Here is a 24,393-nt window from a genome sequence, read left to right as displayed (position 1 = left end):
GCACAAGCAGTGCGGCTAATGTTGCTATAATACCTATTAGCACTATGAATATTATTATTATATATTTCATATAATATTCGCGTGGTGCGGGCATTTTCATTTACTTTAATGCGTTTTCAAACGCTAATTGAAATCCTTTTAGAGTAATTGCAAAAAATGTAATAGCTCTCAGCGGGCAAGGAGCTGGCTTTAGTTAGTTGGCCGGTTAGTTGGCCGGCTTGCCATCTCACAGTTGGTAATTAGAAGAACAAACTAATTTGGTAAATTACTATTTAGTGGCCCCCTTTCGCATGGACCACTTGGCCACAACATCTGCGGTCTACAAAACGTAGTTTTTGGGCTTTGAAGTTGCGGCCTTTGAATTTCGCCAAAGGACATTCGAACAAATGGCATCCTTTTGAGTGTTTGTAGGTGTGTGTATCCGTGTGTACACATTGCAATTGCTGTCGAAACATCAAAGCTATGCGAGTTTTCCAGTTGACTTCATCAGTAGATTGTGTGAAGTATGCCAAAAATGTGTTGCGAGCGCTCGACCCGACCCGTTTTTGCCATTTTCCTCCGCCCGAACGAGTAGTTCGGCCAAACCCGCCTTAAAGTTGCTCTTTAAGCCCCTGGACGGAATGCGGCACCATTTCTCCGGACTCCGAAGTCCGGACTACAGGCACGTGCTGCCAAACCGGAAGGAACACGCGCCCAAGTCCGGACTTCGAAACGCTAACGCGATTGCCCCGGTGAAATCCAGTGCGCATGGTAAAATAATATTGGCCAAGCTTTTAAAATACATTTTACATCTACTTCAGTGTAATTGACGCGTGGCCTTTGTGATATAGTCGCGTCAAGGAAATTTGAGATCGAAGGCTCATCAAAAAAGTGGTCCGTGGGCAGGCAAGCGATTCAATTAGTTTAACGCCCCAAGGGCATTAGCAATATTGCCAGCGACCGCGGTTCATCTTACAGCAGAAAATGTTGAGCCAATTGAAAACTTTAATTTACAAAAAAATATCTCTGTCTATATCTCAGTCCGTAAATATAAAATAAACAAAAGAAATGTTAGTTAAAAATTATATGAAATTTATATATGAGCTAGGCTATATAAAGCCAAATATTAAAATGAACTGAAAAATAAGAATGCAATAAAATGAAAATATGTTTTGCTAGACTTGGCCCTGCTCTACTTGAAAATTCTATTCCCCTGGAGGTTCGGTGTTTCCATTTCAAGAGCCTACGCAAAGAGTGCGCAATCGAAATAACATAATTCACCTGGCAGCAGGACCTGTGCTGCCCACCAACTTAGCTTCTCCAGAACCCAAAGCCACAAATTCTGGCACAGGATAAATATGAAATGCAGCCAGGCATAAGAAGCCAGCACAGACCATTGACAGCCAGAGTGGCAGCCAAGTGGGGGAAATGTGTGGGTGTTGGGGTATCGGGGTGTTTCCCCGATTTGTCCTGCTGTTTAAAATAGCAAACTAGACCAGGCTCCTAATATGTCCTCCGGCTTAGCGCCCATGTGTGGGTGTGGCCGGCTATTGTCTGACTACGGCTTTACAACTCATAAACAGCAGTCTGCAGCCCACTCCTCGCTGGTAATAACAGTTTAAGCTCGGGGCTCTGTCCAAAAATTGTCCACATTTCGTTGTTTAATTTTTTTCCTTTTTTTTTGTCGACCCACCCTCTATTTGCTTCTTGATAACAAGCATTTTTACATGTGCTGAAAAAACACAGAAACGGCCCAAAGTCGGGGGGAAATATGGAGCTGGCCTGAGGCCCATCCCCAATGGGCTCTTCCAATTTTTGGCCTGGCTGCATGTGCGTTTATGACTTCATAATGGCCAGAGATGGGGATCAGCTACAGCAGGAAGCAGGGAGCCGGGAGCCGGGAGCAGGGAGCATCATCTCACCCCAAGGATATGCGCTGCATTGCGGGGTGGTTGCTTCTGCTCCTGCTCGTGTTCCTGATCCGGATGCCGCCGCTGCTAGGTCTATGGATTTGCGTAGGCGTGGCGTTAACATGCGACTAAGTCCTTTTATATCCCGGAGCATTCGCTTAGGCTTACGGCTCAGCCTCAGTTTTCATCTATCCAACTCCAGCTTCAGTTTCAGCTTCAGCCACGGCTACATATCTTGGGTCTTAGACCATCATCAATTGCTGTCCCCATGGTGTAGTTAGGCCCGTGGCCCGAAACCCCGGTACCGGCTTATATAGGCCAGCAGCAGAATTTAATGCCGACCTCTGGGAGCTATTGCGGCCAGGCGAAGACCAATGGCCCAGCAACAGGAGCCTCACATCGCATCACATCGCATCCCCGCCATCGCCGTGGCATGCAAGTTTTATGCTCATGTGTGTGCTCTGTGCCCTGTGTTTTATAAACAATTTTAAATTGCTGGCCTCCCCCCGAAAATGAGAAGGAGGCTTTTGCTGCTTTGTAGGCAAATTGTTTTATATGTGCGTTGGCTGCTCTGCAGTTTATTGGCCAGGTCCAGATTGACGGTATCTTTTTGGGGGCCGCATAACTTTGCATAATCCCAGCGAAACTGAAACTATGTGGCTACACAATGCGCCACATTAACTTGCAGCCCCCAGGAGCACTCACACATTGTGGTGGCTATTGGCTATATAAATCTCCGCAGGAGATGAATAAAATCCAAGATGATGCGGAAAAAATTAGAAATAAGCGCAAAATAATAAACCATTCAGCGCGCCAAACTCTCAAAAATAATATAAATAGCTAAAAAAAGGAGAGTTGAACAAAACACAAACAAAGAGACAAACAAACAGCCATCGTAGCCGTGGATACGGCAATGCGCCATGTGGCACACATGCTGCACCACTCAACCACTCAGCCACCGAGTCACCCATGCCACCCCAACCAAGCAAACCACCCATCCCAGTCCCAAATCCGTGCTCCACCTTTGGAGGCAACCGGCAGACCGCATGATTTCATCTTTCGCTTTCGTGCAGACAACTTTCGCGAGGAATCCACGGAGCGCGGAATGTGGAGATACCCTTTTGTTAAGGGAAAGTGAACTCTAATATACTTACTTTTAAGCACATTTATAAAAATATTAATATACTATATAAATAAAAAACGAATAATTTAAAGCATAACGAATCATAACATCGATATTTCGTTATAATGGAATAGAAATAGTTTTTAAGGATAGTGTTCTTCATCTAGAGTATCCTATCCTCGTTCTTTAGTCCACTGGGAATATGAAATTCATTTTTTCATTAAATTCGCCTAAGCAAATGCTAGCCCTGCCATAGAAAAGAGTATGGGAGAGATGATTTATGGAGCAGACTTCATAAAGTTCATAAATGTCGCGGCAAGCAGGCGGTTCGCAAAAAGAGGTGTGTGTGCGTGAGCCACTGCCAGTGTGTGTGTATATATGTATGTGTGTGTGTGCGTTTATAGTATCTGTGTGTTGGTGAGACAGACACTACAACAACAACAAAAGCATTAGTAACCACATTCATGCATTTGACACTTTCACCTAGCTGAAAAAAGGGGGCGACTTAACCGGGAAGGGGCACAGTTTTGGGCATTTAATTAACTAAAATGCTATAAATATGATTTTAAATTAATTTACTTGCGTGAGTTATTATATTACAAAATGCACGGTGTGTTCGCATTGGAGTGGCTAATGAAAAGTCAAGAGAATTGCGGCCTAATGGAGGATGTTTTTTGCCTATGGGTGGCCGACCTAGATGAAATCTGGCAAAGTGCCATCTTGTGTTCCAGATTTCTAGAATCTAGATTTTCGCAAATTTATTTACGCCTTTGATATACATTATTTCGGATGCCCGCTGGACTTGTAATAATTTATTTCCCAATTTCGCGGTGATCTCTCCATTTTCTTTATCTGCAAATTTTGCTCTGTGTCCCTTGTTTTCCCCAATTCAATCTCCATCTTTCAGTGTTATGGCAGGGCCAAAAAAAAAAAAAAGAAGGCTAGCAACCATCAGAAACTAATTTCGTGCTGCCCATGGATCCTGGCACCTTACACACTTTCCGATGTCCTTGTCCCCAGACGAAACCGATGGCGAAAAGCTGCCAACCGCATTTGAGCCGCCGTCGGGCGTTTCGGAGAGTATTAAATTGTCTGGTCGCATATCGTGGCGTAGTCAAATTTCCGCCGTACAGCCAAACACTCCCAAAAACCGACGAACACTCACGTGAAAAGCCAGGGGCACAGTGCCGGGGCAATTGCAATCTCCAATTTCAATCAAAAAACCGCCGGGTGGCGGATTCAAACGCCCTCAGTTGCAGATGCAGTTGCAGATGAAGGTGCACAGCCAAAAAGATTAAGTATATTTACTCAACTTTTGATCTAAAGAAGCAGGTGGAAGAATGTATTCTAATGGCCTTAACTGGCTGAAATTTGGAATACCCTACAATTTCAATTGATTATTTTAATGAAACGCTGATAGTTTTATAAGAAAAGATGAGAAAGATGCGTTATTTGACTTCTCTCAGTGCACAGTTGCAGGTGCCTCGGATGCGAAGACCCCAAAGCTTCTCCGAAATGAAAGTCAATATAAAAGTTGATACATTGCGCAGCGGAACTGAGTGAAGCGGAACCTTTGATGCGATGCATCAGCCGGCTGCTGACACACCAGCCAGGTTGACAAACCGTCGAGCAGTCGATGAAATGGCGGATTGAACTCCTGCGCTCCTTTTTCGTCCTTCGGATTGCCATTGCTGCTGAGGGGACAAGAAGGAGCATCAATTTGGAGAATACTTCCACTGCGACAGAGCATTTTATTAGTCAGCCCGAAATGGGCTGCTGAATTCCGCAATATGTAAGTATATGCGCACTTTTCTGTCAGGCCATAAGCCTGCCTGCCAATTTGGCCTGATTTGTCAGAATTGATTGCACTAATCCTAGTGGCAACTTTCTCAGCCTTATTGACAGGCTGTCCCATAAAAATGAGCAGCTGATGATGATTAAAACCTAATTATACGGCGAAAAAAAGGAACGAATTTTCAATGTGTTTTGAATATTTATGAATTCGTTAGGAAACCTTAAAAACATTTGCCAGCCACACCCACAACAACAGTGATAAGTTTGCCAAGACAAAACAGGGAGAACGATATCACCGACCGAAAAAAAAAGTTGAGAATGTAAAGGCGAAAAATATTGTCAACAAAATTGTGTTGTTTGAAAAGAAAGAAAAAAGTGGAACCGTCGAAAAAATTAAGCGGAAAAGGCAGCAGAAAATATCACGTAATATAAAAACCACTTTGATGAATACGCCGTGTGCATATAAAGCAGCTTTCAGTCCTGAGAGCTTCACACAAAAGGGGCGCGAAAGTGTCGCCGTTGTGGGCGTGTTCCCCGCAGGGGGCGTGGCCCTGCAGGCGAGACTTGGCGACGCCTTTTGTGAGGCAAGACATAGTCCTTGCGATCCACAAGCACTTGTTGTGCTTGGAGGCAGGATGTTGTTGCGGCTTACGCGGCGTATGCGTAACGACATTGATTGGCCGTGGATTGAAGTTTGGCGGCAATAAGATAAGGAATTACTTACGTATACGTTAGGTATGCATCAAATATGCTTATAATTGTAAGTAAGCGAGATTTTCAGGGATTTGATTGCGCGTTGAGCGCTGAATAAGCAGCAGATAAGTTGGGCTGAAGAAAAAAGAAGCACATTTATTTGTGCTGGTTTCTAGGACTTAACTCTTCATATTCTTCTAATTGCATTAGATATAAGAATGGGAATTTTAGAGCAGGCCTAAATGTCAAGTAACTGGCAAAGATCATTTCAACTAAGCCAATCATAAACAAAGTGTTATCATTAAGAGAGATTTGCCCAACCTCTATGACCGTAATTTACATAATCAAATTGCCCAACAAAGTGCCGTGACCCCCATACACACACTTTGCGATCCAATAAAACCGAATGAGTTGAGGGTTGGGTTTGGGCATAGTTTGGTGCGATATGCACATCTCGCTGGCCAGAACGCAGCCTCATCAAAAATTCGAAAGCAATCAGCTCAGAAATCACCTCAACGCCAACCTACAATCTCCCCGGAGGCAACACACACTACTTAAAAATTCCACCTGCTCATAAATTGGCGTTGCCGTCGCACCCCCCCACCCCGCAAAAAGAAAACGGATATGCAGTGGGGAAAAAGGACACGAACTCTGAAGGGAATAGATGAGGTTGGGGGGTGTGTGCCCCCCATTGCCATTTCGGGTTTCAGAAATATGGCAAACAATTATGCGCTTGAGTTTTATTACAAATGCCCGGCAGTTAAATAAGCTCCTGGATGGGGCGACATTGCAGGCGATAATAACCACGTTCCACATGCATCCTGGAAACACCCCACGACCAGCCCAATGCCACCCAACACCACCCACCACCACCCACCACCCCACCCACCGAGTGACAGGCGAAAGCGGAAGCACAGGAAATTTGTACCCTTTTTCCTTGCAGCTCGGCGGCATTATCTTAAAATAAGTAAGCTATATAAGTATGCATATCGGGTGGTACCCGTGGAACGGGTTGCGTTTCGTATTACGTCTTGGCCTGGTGGACATGTGACTACATTCGACTTTGCCTTTGCCTTTGCCATTGCCTTTCGCCTTCTGCCTTTAGCCTTTGGGGCTGTCTGAAGGGATACCCAGCCCCCCACACTTGCGCATATTTCAACATGATACGACAGCTTGACAACATTAAATTTGCATTGCTCTTGCCGGAGTTTGTTTATGGAAAAAAGGAGGGGGAGAAGAGCTCAAAGAGCTGGGGAAGGGCGAAGGGAATCAGCCAACATATGGCGGGGCAACCAATACCCCGCATACTTGCTATATATACAAATGCAATTTGATGTCTGGCTCGCAGCCCCACGGAACCCATCCTTTGGGTTTGGCTACAATTAAAGTGATTGAAAAATATTTTCCAAGCCATTTTGTGCGCCAAAGAAAAGGCAAACGAGCTTACGTTTTACCATCGAACCTACCCTGTTTTGGGAGGGGTAGTTGGGGATTCTAAGGGTATCAAATGACCAGAAAGTTGATGCTTGCGTAAATGAAAATATCTATTTAAGGTTAAATATATTAAGTCTAAAGAACACAGAATTTAACATATTATATATATATATATATATATAGATATACATATCATATATAATTCAATTATACTATTTTAATAGATGGTTCTTAAGTCTTAAGAATTTCTTGTGGCACCTTGAACATTCATTTCTAAGTAATAACCTAACCATAATGCATGTATTATAAATGTTGAATATTTTGGATATTTGATGTTAAAATGAAAACAATCTTTTCCAGGATATCACTTAGAAGACTTCTTCTAAAAAATCCTCTCAATGTTATTTTTTCAGTTGCCTCTGCGAAATTAACTTGCCGAAGTGCACCCACGCACACACAACTCAACCGAACACAACTGGCCTGTTCTGGGTGCTGTGTTCTGGGCTTCTGGTGGTCGAAATGGATCGGTTGGGAGGGGGGTGGGTGCGGCGATGATTCGCATTGGGGTACTGGGATTGAGATGGCAAATGGTCTTCAGAAGTTGTTGCATGCATTCAAGCGCAAAGTTGCAGATACAAAATTGGTTAGCGAGTGGCAAAAAGTGATTGGCGGGCACCCATCCAGCGATTCGCGTAGCGGCCTTTATGACATAAAGGCCAATTATGTTAAAATGTTGGCGGGCAGAAAAACCGAGAGTTTCGAACAAAGTTGAGTTGCGTCGCGACGCGACAATTCCGTTTACTGACAGCTAATAATGCGGCAATAGCTGCAAGGGTCCTTCGCCGATGTACTGCGTATGTCCTGTCGCGATTTCGTATCCGATTCCCCAAAAAACCCCTCCCTCGAGTTGCATTGTCAACGCGTTCGCCTGATGTACGGCACATCCTGTGTCAGTTCCGGCCGTGCACGCGACAACTTTCCTTTCCGACCTCGGTCTATTTCCTCGTAAACCCCGTAGACCCACACCCATATCCACTATCCATTTCCCGCCCGTCACTAAAAGGCCGGGGCGCAAAAAGTTCACGTCACACTCGAATGCATCTCGTAGCCCAGTGACAATAACTCAAATGCCAAGGGGGTTGGGTTCCGTAAACCCCGAAACCCCGAGTCCTGGAGTTCCTGTGCCTGCGTCCTGCAGATGGACCCATCGCTTAGCAAATGACTGTGATTTCCAATTTTTTCTGCCGCATTTGAGCCGAGTTGAGCGCGTCCCGTGATTAATGTTGTGGATGCATTGTGGTAGGAGCAATTAGAGCACTGACAAGCCCTCCAAATATCTTTACAAGCTCTCCTCTCAAAGGGGATCAAAAATGCTAACATCTGTGCCGACAGGCGATGGTGTGTCAAATGGGACTAAATGGTATGTAAAATATGATCACATGATTCGGAAATCAAATTTATTAGGGCTATAGCGCAAGATGGCAACAAGCATTGTAAATACATCTTGCAGTTCCAAATTAATTAAATTAGAAACTACTTTGCAATTTCCACACAAAGGATAAAGATTTTATAACATGTTAGGACCTTGCTTTGATATGCTCATCGATAGGTATTAATCCAATTCACTTAACTAGAAGAATAATAGATTAAAATGATTTTTAGTACCATGTATGATTAATGTAAATTGTGAGTGCTAGTAGACGCCAGACAAGAGATGCTGCAATTCCCAACGCCATTATCCACAACTGACACTTTGGAAAAATTAAACTACGCCAATATTCATGCTGTGCATAGGGCAGAAAAGTAGAGGAAAAATGAAAACACTGAGAGAGCATTGAAAAGCCAGAACCCCAAAAATGCAAAACCCATTTGCGAGTACAACGAAAGTAACAACAATGGCAACAACACGACTCGCATTATTCCCTTGGCGTATTTTTGGTGTGTGTATTTTTTAATCAAAAGCCGCAAATTGCCGCAACGCAAAAAATGACAATCAACCACCCCCAGGATGCCAGGATGCCAGATACCATATTCCAGAACCCACAGCCCACAGCCCAGATCCCCAGTTCCCAGTCCGCAGTTCCCTGAAACGGGAACACAGGAACAGGATCTACAGCCAGGACCAAAGCCCAGACAAAGTGCCAGTGACTCCGAGTCCCAGACTGCTGTCCAATACATTTAACGCCTGGCCCAACTATGAAAAAAAGGAAAAACTCTGGAGCGGGCACCCAAATAATACGACGAGCGACGAAAAAAAAAAAAATTAAAATGACGAAAGAAAAGCGTTGGAAATGGCTCTGACATGTTGCCTTTGACATGCATTTGACATTTGACAGATCGCGCATACGAAGGGGACGAAGGGGCGTTTCAAATGAAATGACTAAATTATGTGCAAAGTGGTGGAAACTGGAAACTGGAAAGCCGGCAAAACTGTAAAATTAAAAATGCGTTTCCCAGGTAAATTGAGGCACTTTTTGTGCAGCCACTCGAGCGTCAACATTTAACTGTCATAACTGACAAGCGCGGTGGGCAGGGTTTTTTCGATTTTCGGTTTTCCTATTGGTATTGGTGATACAAGTGCGATTCGGGAGGCTCAAAGAAATTGCCTTTCAGTGGTATCTCTTGCGTCTTCAAATTTCTTATCTGCCGAGTGCCACTTGAGGTCCTGGCTTAGGGCAACCCTTTAGTGGAGCAGTTTGATTGACAGACCGCAGCAACCACCAAAGGCTGCCACATCACCATCATCGTCCTTCGTGTAGCTCTCTCATCTCAGTCCGTCCATCGTCTGTATTTGAGTTGCATATTTGCTCATTAATAGCGATAAGCGCGTTAAAGTTGCCGTTAATGCGCACCACAAAGATGTCCAAACGTCCAATCCAAATCCACAGTGGTTTGGGTTACCAATCATAATTATATTGATTTGCTTTGCTACTTCATACATGCATAATAAATAATTATATTCAAAATGTTTCTATTGATATCATTATAATTAATGATTTTGTATATTACTATTAAAAGTGTGCAGAAGTGTACTTTCATATTTTTTTCATATTTTCATTGCATATTTAAAGACACCATTGAAACTTCTGCCTAAATCGTATCGATTTGTGTGGCAACTAATTAAAGCTATTGAAACTATTTTGTTCTTAACCCACTGTGCATTGCGGCCTGCATCCACCCCCGCTTAACCCTTTGTCAGCACGCTCGCCGCACGCAATTCATTAAATTGAAATATTTTACTGATCGATCATTCCGGCTCGCAGAAGTCGAGGTCCTTTGTACGCTTTGGTCCTGGTCCTGTTAGAACTGCCCATCCTGCTCTCCCGCAGACAAATATGCAAGCCTTTTAGGCACCAATTATTGTATGTGGCCTGGCAGCTTACCCCTTCCCGATGCCAAGAGCACAGTATATAGAACCCCGATCCATTCGCCCCTTTCCCGCATGTCTATTAATCTCTTTTATTGTTGTTCAAAGCGCACGGAACACTTGTGCAAATAGGAAAGACGACTCCAGTTTTTGGGCATGTGCAAAGTCAATGCACAAATATAATGGGCGAGTTTGGGGTATGCAAGGCTTGGCTTGAATTTTGGATTATGGCAGAAAGGGGAGGAGAGGGAGGAGTGCAGGCACAGTTTCCACAGCGCTCAAAGATGCCGCGCGTGTGTTTTGGACACGCGTGCAACAAAAAGGGGGTGGCGTCTTTGCAGGTGGGAGCACACCGACGAAAGGGGTTGTGCGATCTGGGTGAGTGATGTACGGCGCCGAGTGGGGTTGGCATGCCATGAGGAAGGTGGAGGTGGAGGTGGGTGGAGGTGGGTGGAGGTAGGTAGAGGTGGTTGGAGGTGGGTGGAGTGCGTTTCTGTGGCATGCACATCTTTGCTGATTGCATTCCCCGCTGCTCGGCCTTGCCCACTCACCTTGTTTGTCGCACAGCATGGGCTCCTGCCTATGGAAATGCACCCACTCCACCCCCCACAATCCTGAGTACTCCTCATCCTGTCGAGCATCCAACTCCGCACCCATGTCCTTTACCACGTGCAGCGGCTACGTGCCGCCGTATTGATGTGGGTTATTGTTATAGTCCATGCTCTGTTATTAACGTTGGGCACAAATTGGTTCGAGATTTGAATGGTGCAAAAATGCGACGGGATGGCCGTTGCAATGGCCGCTGCACACAGAAAATAATATACACCGATGTAAAAAATGTAATTGCAATTTTAAAGTGCAATTAAACTGTAATTAAATTTGGTGTAATTCGTTGATTAATGGTTGTGTCTTAGTTTATCGATTACTAACCAAAGATCATTACGATTTAAGTGAGTAGTTCAATTTTAAATGCTTTTAATGAGTTCAAAGTTCACTGAAACAATTTGCTAAAAGCAAATTTTCGCTTGCATCTTAAGATAAAGTATCTCTGAGGTATTTTATGCTGTACATATGCATCACCAAGGGGTAAAATGATGGCTGGTAGGTGGTGACTCCCTGAAGTAGATGAATCTCGCAAAGGTCTTCTTTTTAAAGTCTCTTACGTCGTGATTTTCATCTGGTATACATACATCTTTGTAACTTCACTCCCAACTTGAAGCGTCTTTACCCATTAATTACGTTTACATGAAAAGGACTGGGCTTATTATATTATGGTATTTTGCCAGTATTAACCCGCCCATAGGCGTTGATTCTCCAATTTATTCTCGAATACCACATGCCAGGATGGCTAGGATTACACACCAGCACTTCCAAAAGGCATTTTCCCACAGGCTGCGTTGACATTCGTTAAGTCCCCATATGGAAGATGGAAGATAGGTGAAATGTGCTACGCCCTAATTTCAGTTTCTATTTTTTACGGAACTCTGCCAGCTCTTTTCGAAATTTTCAAGTGATTTAGTGCAATTAGTATAATTAACACAGCACGTAAGACGAGACTAAGGCGGCATTTGACAATGAGAATGACAATGAAATGGTAAAGGGAAAGGAGGGAGATGTATGCCATGTGTGCCAAGACGAGCTCGAAGGATATCCTTAATCCGGCATATGTTGCTGCCTGGAGGAGCAAATGATTCCCTGGAAAAATGGTAAGTGAGCGTAGAGCGGTTGCAAGAACAGAAACCTATTTATTTTCTTTTTATTTTATGCGTTGATTGAGAGTGAGTGAGAGTGAAAACCGAGTTTTTAAGCCCCTGAAGGCTCAGTTTTCACAAAAAGTTCAATTTTTAAACTCTTCTCAGCCAGCAGCTCTGGCCTGCCAATGCATAATTGAATGTGCAGCCCAATTACTCCTTGGTCCAGTCGAGTGTCCGATGGAATCACAACTTCTGGCTTTTCATGGCGAGCTTTCAGTTTCCTGTGCGTCACAAAAGTCAACACTTTAGTGCAATTCGGAGCAATTAACATTGGCAGTAAATATGGAATTTGCACAGAAATGCCTACGAGGCAGTTGTAGAGGTAGAGCCAGCTACCTGGCACATCCTGCAACCAGTCAACTTGATTTGCATAAAAGTCGAAAGGGGAAACAGGATGCAGTAGCCTAGTGCAGAAATCGGAACTCCTCGACAACTCGAGCCTTGAGGGAAGTTTAAGTTTACCCATTTGCCATGCGTGCTTCAGTTGGATCTGAAAAACACACTTATATGCTGGGAAGAGAGGAGTAGTAAGTTGCCTTGTGCGTGCTCGTCAATGACAACTGGAAATTAGTTTAATAGTCCAACTTGATGTCGAAGGCAAAGGTAAATACTCGTAGGGACAGCATTTGTTGATATAGTTATGGCGTTATTTTATTGGGGTACACACATGAGTGAGTGTCCACAGAACCAATAAATGTGATACGTGCAACTGTTAAATTAAGTTAATCACACAAGGTACGACCAGTCACGGAGACCCTCAATCAAAATCGACTTCGAAAAAGTGACAAGAATGAGTTGAAATTAGCCTAATAAGTTAGAGGCAGTAACTTGGAACCGAGTAATCACATGAATAAATAGAGCGCTGGATGGAAAGCATAAATCGAATTAAGCTTCAGCAGATGCCAAATAATTGTCATTTCGCCGTTTGTTTGACCAACTTTCAATCTTTTAAGCCGCAGCAAAAAATCCAATTTGATAAATAGAAACCAATAAATTTCATAATGACAGAGTTGGTCGGATGGGTAAAAATGGAAACCAAAAGCCCTAACCAAATATTTCCGCATTTGTGCAAATTTAGAGCACAAATTAGCAATCTGGTCGGATTTATGAAATATGTGAAAATCGTGACAACAATAACAGCGAGCCCGATGGCAACATTAACCCCTGCAACATTCTGTTGCAACTCTTCCATCTCTCTCTCATCCACACACATATATAGTATATTGAATCGGAAAAAGAAAGGAAACCGAAACAGCTGAGTAACTAAAAATGAAGCCAATATAAAGCAGGGCCGCAATAAAAACTGGGCTCGGTCCGAGTCCGGAAAAGTCATTGCCCAAAAAGGGGGAAGTTTGGCTGGTTTTTTCAGGGGGTGGTTGGTTGGCTGGGTGGGTGGGTGTCATAAGTGCATGAAATGTTTTTGTGCCCCGCACAAAAGCGAAGCGAAAAGTTTAATTTTCTCCCAGGCGATGGCCAAAGTGTGAGTGCCGGGTAACCAAATCCGTTTAGATCGAAAACACTGAGAGCAACAGTACGTACAAAAAAAAAAAAGAAAATATAAAATGTATAATAAATGTAACAAATGACGCACACGGTGGGTCGCCCGAAAATGAATGGCTTTTGGGTGGGTGGTTTGGGTTGTCCTCGAATGGATGCTGCATGTGCTCCTCCTCCTTCTCCTCCTGCTGCTGCTGCTGCTCCTGCTCCGGTTTCCCTGGCGAATGGGCGTTTGCCATTTCAGATTAATGCCCGGCGGCGTCATATGAGAAGCGATCGGCCCCGTGTGTATGCACTTATTTGACTAATGTCTTTAATAAAAAATTACACAAATTGCATAGGCAAGTGAAAAATTGGCAGTGCCTGTAATGCTTGCGGCTTACAGAAATTTTGGCATTTGAGCATGGTGGTTGAAAGCAACCCTTACACATTTTAATATTTACTAATATTGACAATACTTAAAAATTTTCGGTCAGCAGAAGCGGGGTGGAAGTTGAACCAATGGCCCATGGTAACCAGAAACTTTGACATATTTATAGTTGAGTAGGAAATGCCCGGAAATAAAATAAAGCCCAACCTTGACAATTGTGAATGCGAAGGGTGGCGGTAGTGGTAGTTGGTGGATTGGTGAGTTGGTGGGTTGCGAGGGGATTTACACAAAATTTTCAAGTGCTCGCAAAGCGACCACCGCCCAAAAGGTCCCTTGGTGACTTATTAAGGGTTGCATTTAGCGGGCTTTGTGTCATTTCATATGCAAATTGGATTAAAAATGAATCGCATTTTACAATCGCGTATCTGTGTCTGTATTTCGTTGTATTCCATTTGGTTTTTTTTCTGGCCACGCGCTTCCTAAATTAGGCAGCGTCTTATTGGCATAATGCCATAAATAACATTTCCTATTGCCCATTTATTAACTGGGAAATGCCTTTGATGTTGACAATTTTCATGGAGGCGCGTTGCGCATTTAGCCCGCTGGCAACCCTAAGCCCATCAAGCGATTAAGTTTTCCCGGATGCTGGTAAAGTCTGATTTGATTAGACGTTTTGTTTAAGGTTGCTAAGCTCCTGTCCTGCAAATAAATATTGGAAACGCAACCACTTGTTTTTGACATTTGCAAAAGGGGAGCTGAAAGTTCTAATCGATGGCACAAGAATTTTAAGGGTATACCAGCATTTCTGGAGTTTTTGAATATGTCATAAAAGGTATCATAAAATAATGGATGTAAATACATCTCTATGATAGTGGTAAGCAGCATATTTAATAATATTTTTTTTTAATAAATAAGGTTTACTACCCTCTTGACCTTCAACCACCAAACCGTTCACACTTCACTAACTGTGCATAACAAACCTCTTTTAGTTCCGAACAATGATAAATGCTTCCTGGTTGGTGACAGCGATTTCTTGGAACACGGCATCGATCTCGGTTATTTATTTCATGTAAATGTCAGTTGCAGGAGGTTCTGTCTGAGGTTTTTGGCCTGCAGCTTGCATTTCCTGCAGGGATCCCGTGTCCATGTGTCCATGTGTCCTGCGCTCATTTGACTGCCGCCTGTCAAAACAGAATGTTAATGTGCGCGGGCCATTAATGGTTTTTCGAAATTATCCTTTTCCCGCATTGTTGGCCAGGGAGATTTATGTCCTTGCCTTTCCATTGTCAGTTATTGTTATTGAGGTTTTTGACTGGTTGGGGGTTGCTTGACTTTCACCTGGTCGGGCAAATGCACAAATTTGTGGGCAGAGCCCTACAACAATGCTAATCGGAATCAGGGAATATAGATCTTCGGAGCGGGTAACTCGACTCTTCCCGGCGATTTGTCAAAGGGAAGAGTGCACATTTTGCATTTAGATTGTAATTCTATATGCCGCATAAAACCATGTTGCTACCCCTGACCTCGATCTCTGATCTGATGTAGCGCGTGTTTTCAACAGTTTGTTGCAGATTTTGTGCATTTATCATATGAGTGTGGTTCTCCAACCCCCAACAACTTTGGAATGGGACTGGGAAATTGGAACTGGAACGCGTGCCTGGTCATGTGACTTGGGTTTTAGTATTAAATTGTTTTGCGGTTGTGCTGATAATCAGACAATCGTACAATATATTTTATTGGAGTGGCTTCCTAGTGCTCTGGGGACTGTCCATGTTTCCCTCGAAGGGAGTATTTCTATTTACTGCTCATGTATAATTTAAATGAAATATCTCTGCCGATTCCCGGCATTAATCAGACCAAAAATAACTCACAGTTGAGAGGTGAAGCAAATTACTTTCGTTTAGTCCAGGGATTCGACATTCTGCCGTCCCAGTGAAAACCAGACTTAATCAGAGCTTTTGCAGGCAGTGTTTACTATCCTTTCCCTTTCCACTTAAGCCATCATTCTATTTCACTTTAGTCCAGATCAAACTTTCCCTCACCCAAAAACCGAAAATGACTGCACATTTGTTTTCCCACAGAGAGAGTCCTATTCCACCTCAAGCGTTATTGATCACATTTTTTGTGTGCCCAAAAATACATATTTTCGAAACCTTTTGGCCACTCATAAAATGCAAACACAGTCCTGTCGGGGCAATGATAAATTTGGAGCTTCCGCTTTGGGTAACTAAGACATCGGCAGGCAAATGAAGAGTCAGTGGCTCGGAGAATAAGAGAAATGGCTGCAATGCATACGTCATTTAACCCCTTTGCGCCATATTTTTCATAAGCTGCTGCTCCACTTTGGGTGATACTCGTACCCATTCTTTCCGGCCCAGACAGACAAGCAGACAGACAGACAGAGTTTGGTAAAAGGATGCGTATCGTTTGGGTCCTGGCGCTGTCCTGCCGACGATAAAATATGTGAGGGGGCGTCTGGTCCGCACACATATAGAGACATTTATTGATAGATAGCAAACGCATCGCTTGAACCCTTTTACATTTGATGAACGTATCGAATTCCCCACATATTGCCAAAAGCGGCAAATTTATGGCTGTTTGATTTATTTTAACTTTTAACACGCCCAAACAAAATGCTGCCAAAGAGGCGTGCCGAATCCGACTGGCCAATATCGCCAATGGATTTGAAATGGTGGGAGTTCCGGAGTTGATTCATTCATATAGGGTGGTTCCCCATGACCTCTACCCTGAGCGCCACAAATCTTTTAATAACTTCAGGGGTGCTCGATTCTAAGGACGTGATTTTGAGTGGCCATTATGGAAACATGCGCTTGTTGCGGATCTATAAAAGGCATTAGAAAGTCCGGTTATTAAAAGAGTTACATTTAAGTGGTGCTCACAAAAAGCAACATGATGCAGCTTAAGGTAAAATAAAAAATAATAAAATTGACTTTTTGGATTATTACAACGGAGTATCAAATTGTTTAAAATCTTTTTATATGTATAATTTTTTAATATAGTTTCGATCAGAACTTACATGATTCCTCGAAAAACTTAAGTATTGGCTTGCAGGGGCTTTAAGTTCCTTCACATCAGCTACCTCAGATTCGCGGATTTGCACTGCATAAAGGGCTCATCAGCGATATTAAACTCTGTGCTCCTTCACCTTCCGCCTACCTCAATTTGCGGAATCCGGTCCAATCACAACTCCACACCATTTGCGTATTACGCTTCATTATGCAGATTTCTTGCCGCCGGTTGAGTTTCGTCGAGTTCTTTATCCCCGCTCCGCTTATTTGTTATTGTTGCATGGCTTGCGGGCTTGAAAAAATATTTTTATTTAATTTATTTATGAATGAAGCGAAGGGCGACGGTATATCCTGGGTGGTTGGGTTGGTAGGCCTGGCAATAAAGGCGTTGCCACACACTCCCCGAAAACCATTACCATTTCGCTCGTGGTGCCTACCGCATTGTCACATAGATAAGCCGCGTCTGGCTTAACTCATAAAAAAGTGCCGGCAAAAGGATAATAAACCAGCCAGGCCGAAGGAGAGAACGCGTGCGGATTTAAATTTCACAAAAATAAACAGCAAATAGTCATAAACTGGGGAAGCTGTAGGCCACAGTTGAGCTGCATGGTGGGAAAAATATTCTTGTTTCCACACAATCTATTTTTAAATGTTTCCATTTCTAGTTGTGCCTCAATAATGACAATAATCAAAAATTCTCAGACCCAAAGTACCCGTTCCGGCTTTTGTTATTTGCCGCCCCACAGGCCGAGACTGAGAAATGAATTTAAAATCAATTTGCGGTCAGCACACAAAAGCAGCCATGAGGTAAACCGCAAAGACAACAATTAAGCGTAACAAATGATTATGAATAACCTTTTTTCTACGCCCGGAATGCCATGTATACTCGTATATGTTCTTCTTCTGTGAGAAACGGAACCAAAATCTAATGATACTTTTGACGGGGGGCTTTGCCGGCGAGATGTGCTGATGAATGAAACTGAGGAATTTCAAAATACTATAGCCTTGTAAATGAGTAGACAGAATGTCTGGGTGAGGAAATATAATATTGTAAGAATTTGAAACTGAAAACTTTTTTTAAGCTCAACTATAGTATGGAATATATTACTATTAAATATACCATGATAAATTGAAATCCTTGAAGCTATTATTTTTGGAAAAATCTAAATTGGAAATGGCTTAAATAAAATAAGCTTGTGTTTCCGATATAAAAAAAAACTTTGGTTATGATTATAATAAAACCAAAATTTGAGTTCGTCCTACGTTGGGCTCGAACACACAACCCCGCGATTAAAAATTTCATACTGTAACAAACTGGTCTAGGCGGGCAAGACATTTGTTTAAACTAATGACAAACAGCGACGCAGCGTGCTCTTTGTTAATTTACCTCGTGGATATTTATTTAAAAAACGAGTTTTGAAACATGTGTTTTCGTACCTATTTAAAATCCACGTGTTTATTTTGTATTCAGATATCTATTAAACATATATATGTAGATATGTGTGTTTGCCTGCAAAAGCACAGAAAAGAAAAGCACTAGAATTATCACTTTTTTTGTTAGCATAAGATTTTACACATTCCGACCCAAGTGAATGTAAATACAGAGTTTTTATACTTATGGGCAATACATAAGAAGTTATGGGTACTGTTTCATTTCAATTATAGATACATATGTAGGGGCTAAAAATGTAAAAATGTGGCCGAGTGTTTCCACATCATCCCTACCGCAGAGCCTCTGCGTTCTTGTGCGTCGTTTGCGGCATCCCATTATGTGCCCGGCTAGCTCAGTCGGTAGAGCATGAGACTCTTAATCTCAGGGTCGTGGGTTCGAGCCCCACGTTGGGCGAAACAACTTTTTTGTTAATCATATTTTTCCTTATTAAATAAAAAAAACCTTTTAATAAAAAAATCCTTTTCCAAAATTGGTTTTTGTACTTCAGAGCAAGCTTCGGGCGTTTATGAAATGTAATGTTTGTCGTGTTTTGTAGTTTGTATTAAATGAATTTGGCTGACAAATATTTGTAGGATGCTTGCAAGTGAAAGCCATTGTTGAAGTAGCACAAAAGCGGGCATGCATAAATCCGCAGCCATTGAAACGCGTATGAAAAATTCAAAAAGTGCCCCAAAATGGAGGACCCTTTCGCATCTGGCGCTTTTCAACCAGCCGCAGGACAATTTATGAATTTAACAAAAAACTTCACACAAAGCGGGCTGAAAAGCAAATAGAGAAGCTCCACTCCCCCCTGAACCCTTCCCTAAAATTTTATTCGCATGTACCATGAAATATTTTCAGCTTGCAGTAAAAATTAGAGTGGGATAAACAAATACATTTATTACATGCGAATACAGCATCAAATCCCAGCCAGCTTTTATTGTGCGTGCCACGCCCCTTCCTCGCACCGGAAAAGGGGACAGAATTGCCAAAGGCAGAAGCGGTGGGCATACACGTGACTTTAAAGCTCATGGGATTACATTGAACGCAGTTTTGTGTGGGATTTTCGAATGCAAAAAGCTTAGGAAATTAATGCGCAGAAGGAAATGCATTTAAATTATGTGGGTGACTGCTCTGCGGTAATGGGCATGGGAGTGGGCATGCAAATGGGAGTGGGAGTAGGCAGTGTGGGCGTGACTCTCCGGCGAGGTGTCCGCCGTGATGGAGGGACAACAGACAGCTGCCAGCCGCCTGCCCGCATTAATTTATAATTTCGCCAGGGGGCTTACCCATTTTAATGGCAATGGCAGTGGCAGTGGCAACGGGAACGGCGACCGAGGTTTACAAATGAATACAAATTGCAGTTTGAACTTAGCGCTTTACAATTTTGTAATTAACGGCAAAACATTTTGCATCATAATTCCCGGAAAGCAAAAGTATTTTGGAATTTAATTAAGTTGCATTGGCCACGCAGATTTATCCGCAGCAGGGATGCTGTCCCGAGTACGGAGTTTCTTGTCCCATGTCCAGGTTCCAACCCTTTGGACGCAATTTTCTTGAGTAAAAGTTTTTAATACCCCCGACAGCCGACGTCCACAGGAACACATAAATTTTGTCGACTCGGGCCAATGGCAAATAAACATTATGCAGCAGTTTTTACACGTTATTGAAAAGCATCCCTTTCCACAGGGCCATGAGCTGTTTTACAGAGGTCAATCGGTGGAAATCCATCCCGATTACATGATTTGCCGTTCGGCAAAATATTTTTTCACATATTAATCCCTTCTGATGGGTATACAGGAAGAAAATTAATTATGATAACAAAGAGGACCTTATCAAAATGTGCAGCAAATAACATTTTGATTTACTTTGTATACAGAATATTTTAATAAAATCACTTTCTACAATTTTGGAATCGCCTAAAGTAAAATTGCCATACGGGTTTGTCTTCTGCTTTTTATTATTTTTACCCTAGAGTTTCAATTTCTTTCAGTGTTTTTATCAGGACAACCCCTTCGCAGTCGCAATACTGATTTGGCTCACCTTCTGCTGACGTATGACATTGCAGCATCAATTGCTCATGAGCACACGTAATGAAAACGCTTGAGGATGGAGATTGGTTGGTTGGATGGATGGATGGGGAAGGTGGCAATATTTCTCGGCCGAGGTTGAGGGCTATACCCCAGTTGTTGCCCTTGGTCATTAACAGCGTTAAGCCCAGGACCAGACCGCGCCGGAAGGATGTCGTGGCTGAGTGACGTGTGTGTTTGCACCAACCATGCAGCCCACACACCCATTCCAACCCATCCCAAACCATCCCATCCCATTCAGACAACCATCCATCCATCCATCCGTTTATTCAACCCAACCCCATCCGAATACCCAACCTCCTTTTGGTGTCCATGAGCGTTGTCATTAGCGCTGCTCGTGCGCCGTTATCCCTTTTTAATAAGGTTTACTCAGCATTTTTTGCCGCTTTTGCTTCGTTTTTCATTGTTTGTTTGTCAGCCTCTCACTCCGCTTTCATTGCAGATATGTTGTGTTTATTATGCGAGATTTGCGAGAAATTGAACGGGCTACGACCCTGGGCTCAAGCATCAATCAACGGTAAGATTAATAATGGTGCGGCTCAGGAAACTCTGTAGCTAATTGCTGTGTACTGTTGCTTGTTAGAAGAACACGTTTTCCAGATTTTTTAACTTGTAAGTATTTCAGTTTAAATTAAAAACATATTTTTAACACATAAAGCAAGGAATATCGGGCGTGAAAAGGTGATTGACTCCATTGAGAGACGTCTAAATAACTCCATTATTATTTCTGCACAACACCTATAGATAAATCAAGAGTGTGATAAGCGTTCCGATGAACAAAGTCCATATTTGGCCCGAACGAGTTCATTTGATTCACACTCACGCTTTCCCGGCCAGGCAGGCACCTTATAATTCTTGGGCTTATTTATGCCAGCCTTGTACGGACAGTTTCCTATTGTGCAGAGTGTCATCGCAGTGAGCCATTATCCATTATCTAACCAAATATGTAATGCACTCGCGAGTGCAATCAGCCCCTTGCCCGCATCGTAAATCGACTAATCTGCCTACGTGCCTTGCACACCACATCGCAATGCCGCTTAATGCCCGCAGCGAAATAAAAAAAGATTTAATAATGGGGAAAAAACCTTGAGCGTGCACTCGAAATTAAATTGTTATCAAATCGATCAAAGCCACAGCATCATTATCTCTGCATTAGCTGCAGAAGCAGCATCAGAAAAAAAAATAGTGCCCGAAGAACAAAGACGCACAAAAAAAAGTCAAAAGCATGCGGACGAGGGAAAACCCCGCTTGATAAGCGTTTTAAAATGCAACGAAGCAGCTGGAAAATGAGGCGTTGTGGTGCAGCGTTTGATGGAAAGGGTTTTTTTTTTCGCAGTTGACCACCCATTCCCCACTTCCCAATCCCCACAATTCCGGGGGCTGAGTGCTGAGTGGGTTCCGTGTCCGGCGCCTGGTCGCAGCAATAACTTCTAATTAATACACGAAGAGCATAACGAAAGCTAATTATGAAACTAATGAGCTTGTTGGCAATGCAACAGCGTCGGCACCAAGAACAAGAAGCACGAAACAGCCAGCAGCCGTTCAACTTGGCCAACTCAAAGGGTTGGCCGGAGGGGGAGGGGGTGAGGCGGCAGGTGGGCAGAGGAGTTGGGGCAGCAGGGTGGGGACAGCGGGGGATGTGGGGGAAAATGTTTCAAGTGTTAACGACGGTGTGCTCAACATGCCGAGCGCCGCTCCAGGTGCGAAATACCACAAAAGAGTGAGCGCGAACGATTCAACGCGGTCACCCATACAATTAAACACACACACACGTAGGTGCACAGGGAGAAATTTCGATATGTTTGGGTCAATAAATCCACGCATACTGGCAGGGAATATTTGTTTTCATTTAATTTAATCTGTAACAAGTAAAAACAGATATCTTGCCTTTGAAACAATTCTTTAATACGTTTCTAAAACACAAAGTCCAAAATCTTTTGATAATGGAATATAAAGTACAAAGTATTTGCCACTGTGTACTGGTTTGTACGCAGATATTTCATTTCAATTTCCTTTTTGGTTAGCGCGTCTTTTTAGCATACTTGATTATGGTCTTTGGCCGGCAGAAAGAAAGAAAGAAAGAAAGAAGGGGGCTGGTCCCTGGACGTCGCCGGCCATCAGTCACTTATGCTCACGGCCCGTCACTCAAAGCTGGCTCACACGCACACACACTCACACACACACTCGCCCAGAGTTGGTCCACACCTACCTACACTAAATAACAGAGCGGGACGTCCGTTCCATGGCCAGAAAATGGGGACGACGGGGGCCAAGACCAAGACCAAGACCACGACCACGAAGACGATGACTTCGTTTCACGATGACTGGGACCTGGCCCGTGGATTCGTCCGGTGAGCCGCCGCTACTGTCATTATCTTGTTAACTTGTTGTTACGTCAGCCGGCCCACGAGCTTGCATGTAAGCAGTCGCAGCTAGGAAGGACAGTAGCGATTCATCGGATGGAATCTCATGGAGTAATGTTGCTGAACATGGTGAAATAACATTATTTAGATGTAATGCAACTTTGGGTGCGCTATTTACAGCACTCTTTCCTTTTAAATAATGCGCTTTACTTATTTTATTCACTTCAAAAGCGTACATTATTCAAATACATTAAGATATATATCGACATTTATTTTGGTTGAGACTTGACATTGATTAGGATAATTTGAGATGAGTTTTACTTGTAGTCACTTTTAATAAATCTTTATTTCTCCTTAATTTTATATTAGTTTCAATAAGTTCGTAAATAAATTAATGTGTTGTATTCACCTGACCGCGACTGTAGAATGCCCTGGACCCACATTAGTGTTCACTTACAGCGTCATCGTGTGTATCTCGCTTAAATTCAGTCTGCCCATTCCCGTACTTTGGCTCGAACTTGTACTCATTCCCAGTCCAATTCCCATTGCCCTTGCCCGTGCCCTTTCCCCTCTCCCCCTTTTTTTATCCCTCCATGGCCCAATGTGTAATAATAATATACACACAGGTGTCCCGGGCACTTTCGGCCAGGGGGCTATGCCAGCTTCGTACCTCATCAATAAGCTCCGCGAACGTGGATATGGATGTGGATGTGGATGGAAGATGGTATATGGTGGATGGTGGATGGTGGATGGGGGGCGGGGCATTGGCGCTGCATGTAGCACATGTAGCGGCGATTACGCGTAATAATCATCATAATCAAAAGTCGCAACACGAAATGAGTTTCGACTTGCTGTTGCCGCAGAGGATAACCAGTTAGGAATTGAGCTGGCTCCAGTGGCGGCGGACCATTGCGCTCCACATAGAATTGATTAATATTGGCCGTGGCCATCGGATATTTCGCCAGCGATTTGGCCGACTTCATTGCTCTCTGATTACGACACGACATTGGAGCAGGATGTATATTGGCCTTAGTACCCACAGGCCGCCTCCCGAACCATCAAACTAATTTGGCGGCATCAATCTGCGGCTCAATGGGAATAGCATTGGCGCAGGCTCTGGAATGGATTAGGTCCTGCCCAGCGATAATTAACATTGGAAACGGCGTGGTAAAAATTTTCTTCATCATATGCGGAAATTGTTTCAGCATGATGTTATGCCCAGTAATTTTGGACGCTAGTTTTGGCATATCTGGGTGGGCTGTGGTAAACTCTGGATCTTAAGTAGATCCCAGTTCTTTGCTATGCATTTTATCTGCAGACCTATTTCACATTCCAAAGTGGATCAAATAATGTATACGTTTTATTCAGTTAAATTTATGAGCCTGAGATACCTGGTAACCCAGCATGTACAGCAGATCAGACACTATCCCAAAATGTGGTAACCATTTCTGTTGTGAGCACAACTCTATGAACACAAAAAATAATAATTAACTGACCATCAAATCAACAGCACGTACTCCCTACGTGAGCATAATTTTGCACCCAGCTCACCTTGATC

The 24,393-nt window shown here is 43.2% G+C and overlaps 1 long non-coding RNA gene and 1 other non-coding gene across 2 annotated transcripts; one reads left to right on the top strand and one right to left on the bottom strand.

Moving 5' to 3' along the window:
- Positions 1–11,134: 11,134 nt before the first annotated feature.
- Positions 11,135–17,981, bottom strand: LOC120321150. The gene is made up of 3 exons (XR_005560735.1): positions 17,099–17,981; positions 16,959–17,041; positions 11,135–16,763 (listed from the first exon to the last, which is right to left on the bottom strand). It is a non-coding gene; the product is annotated as an uncharacterized LOC120321150 (long non-coding RNA).
- A 742-nt stretch (positions 17,982–18,723) lies between these two features.
- Positions 18,724–18,796, top strand: Trnak-cuu. The gene has a single exon. It is a non-coding gene; the product is annotated as a tRNA-Lys (tRNA).
- Positions 18,797–24,393: the final 5,597 nt, after the last annotated feature.

Source organism: Drosophila yakuba, chromosome 2R (genome assembly GCF_016746365.2).
Source record: "Drosophila yakuba strain Tai18E2 chromosome 2R, Prin_Dyak_Tai18E2_2.1, whole genome shotgun sequence".
Lineage (NCBI taxonomy): Eukaryota > Metazoa > Arthropoda > Insecta > Diptera > Drosophilidae > Drosophila > Drosophila yakuba.
The sequence above is the reverse complement of the archived record's forward strand: the minus strand, read 5'-3'. Positions and strand labels throughout refer to the sequence as shown.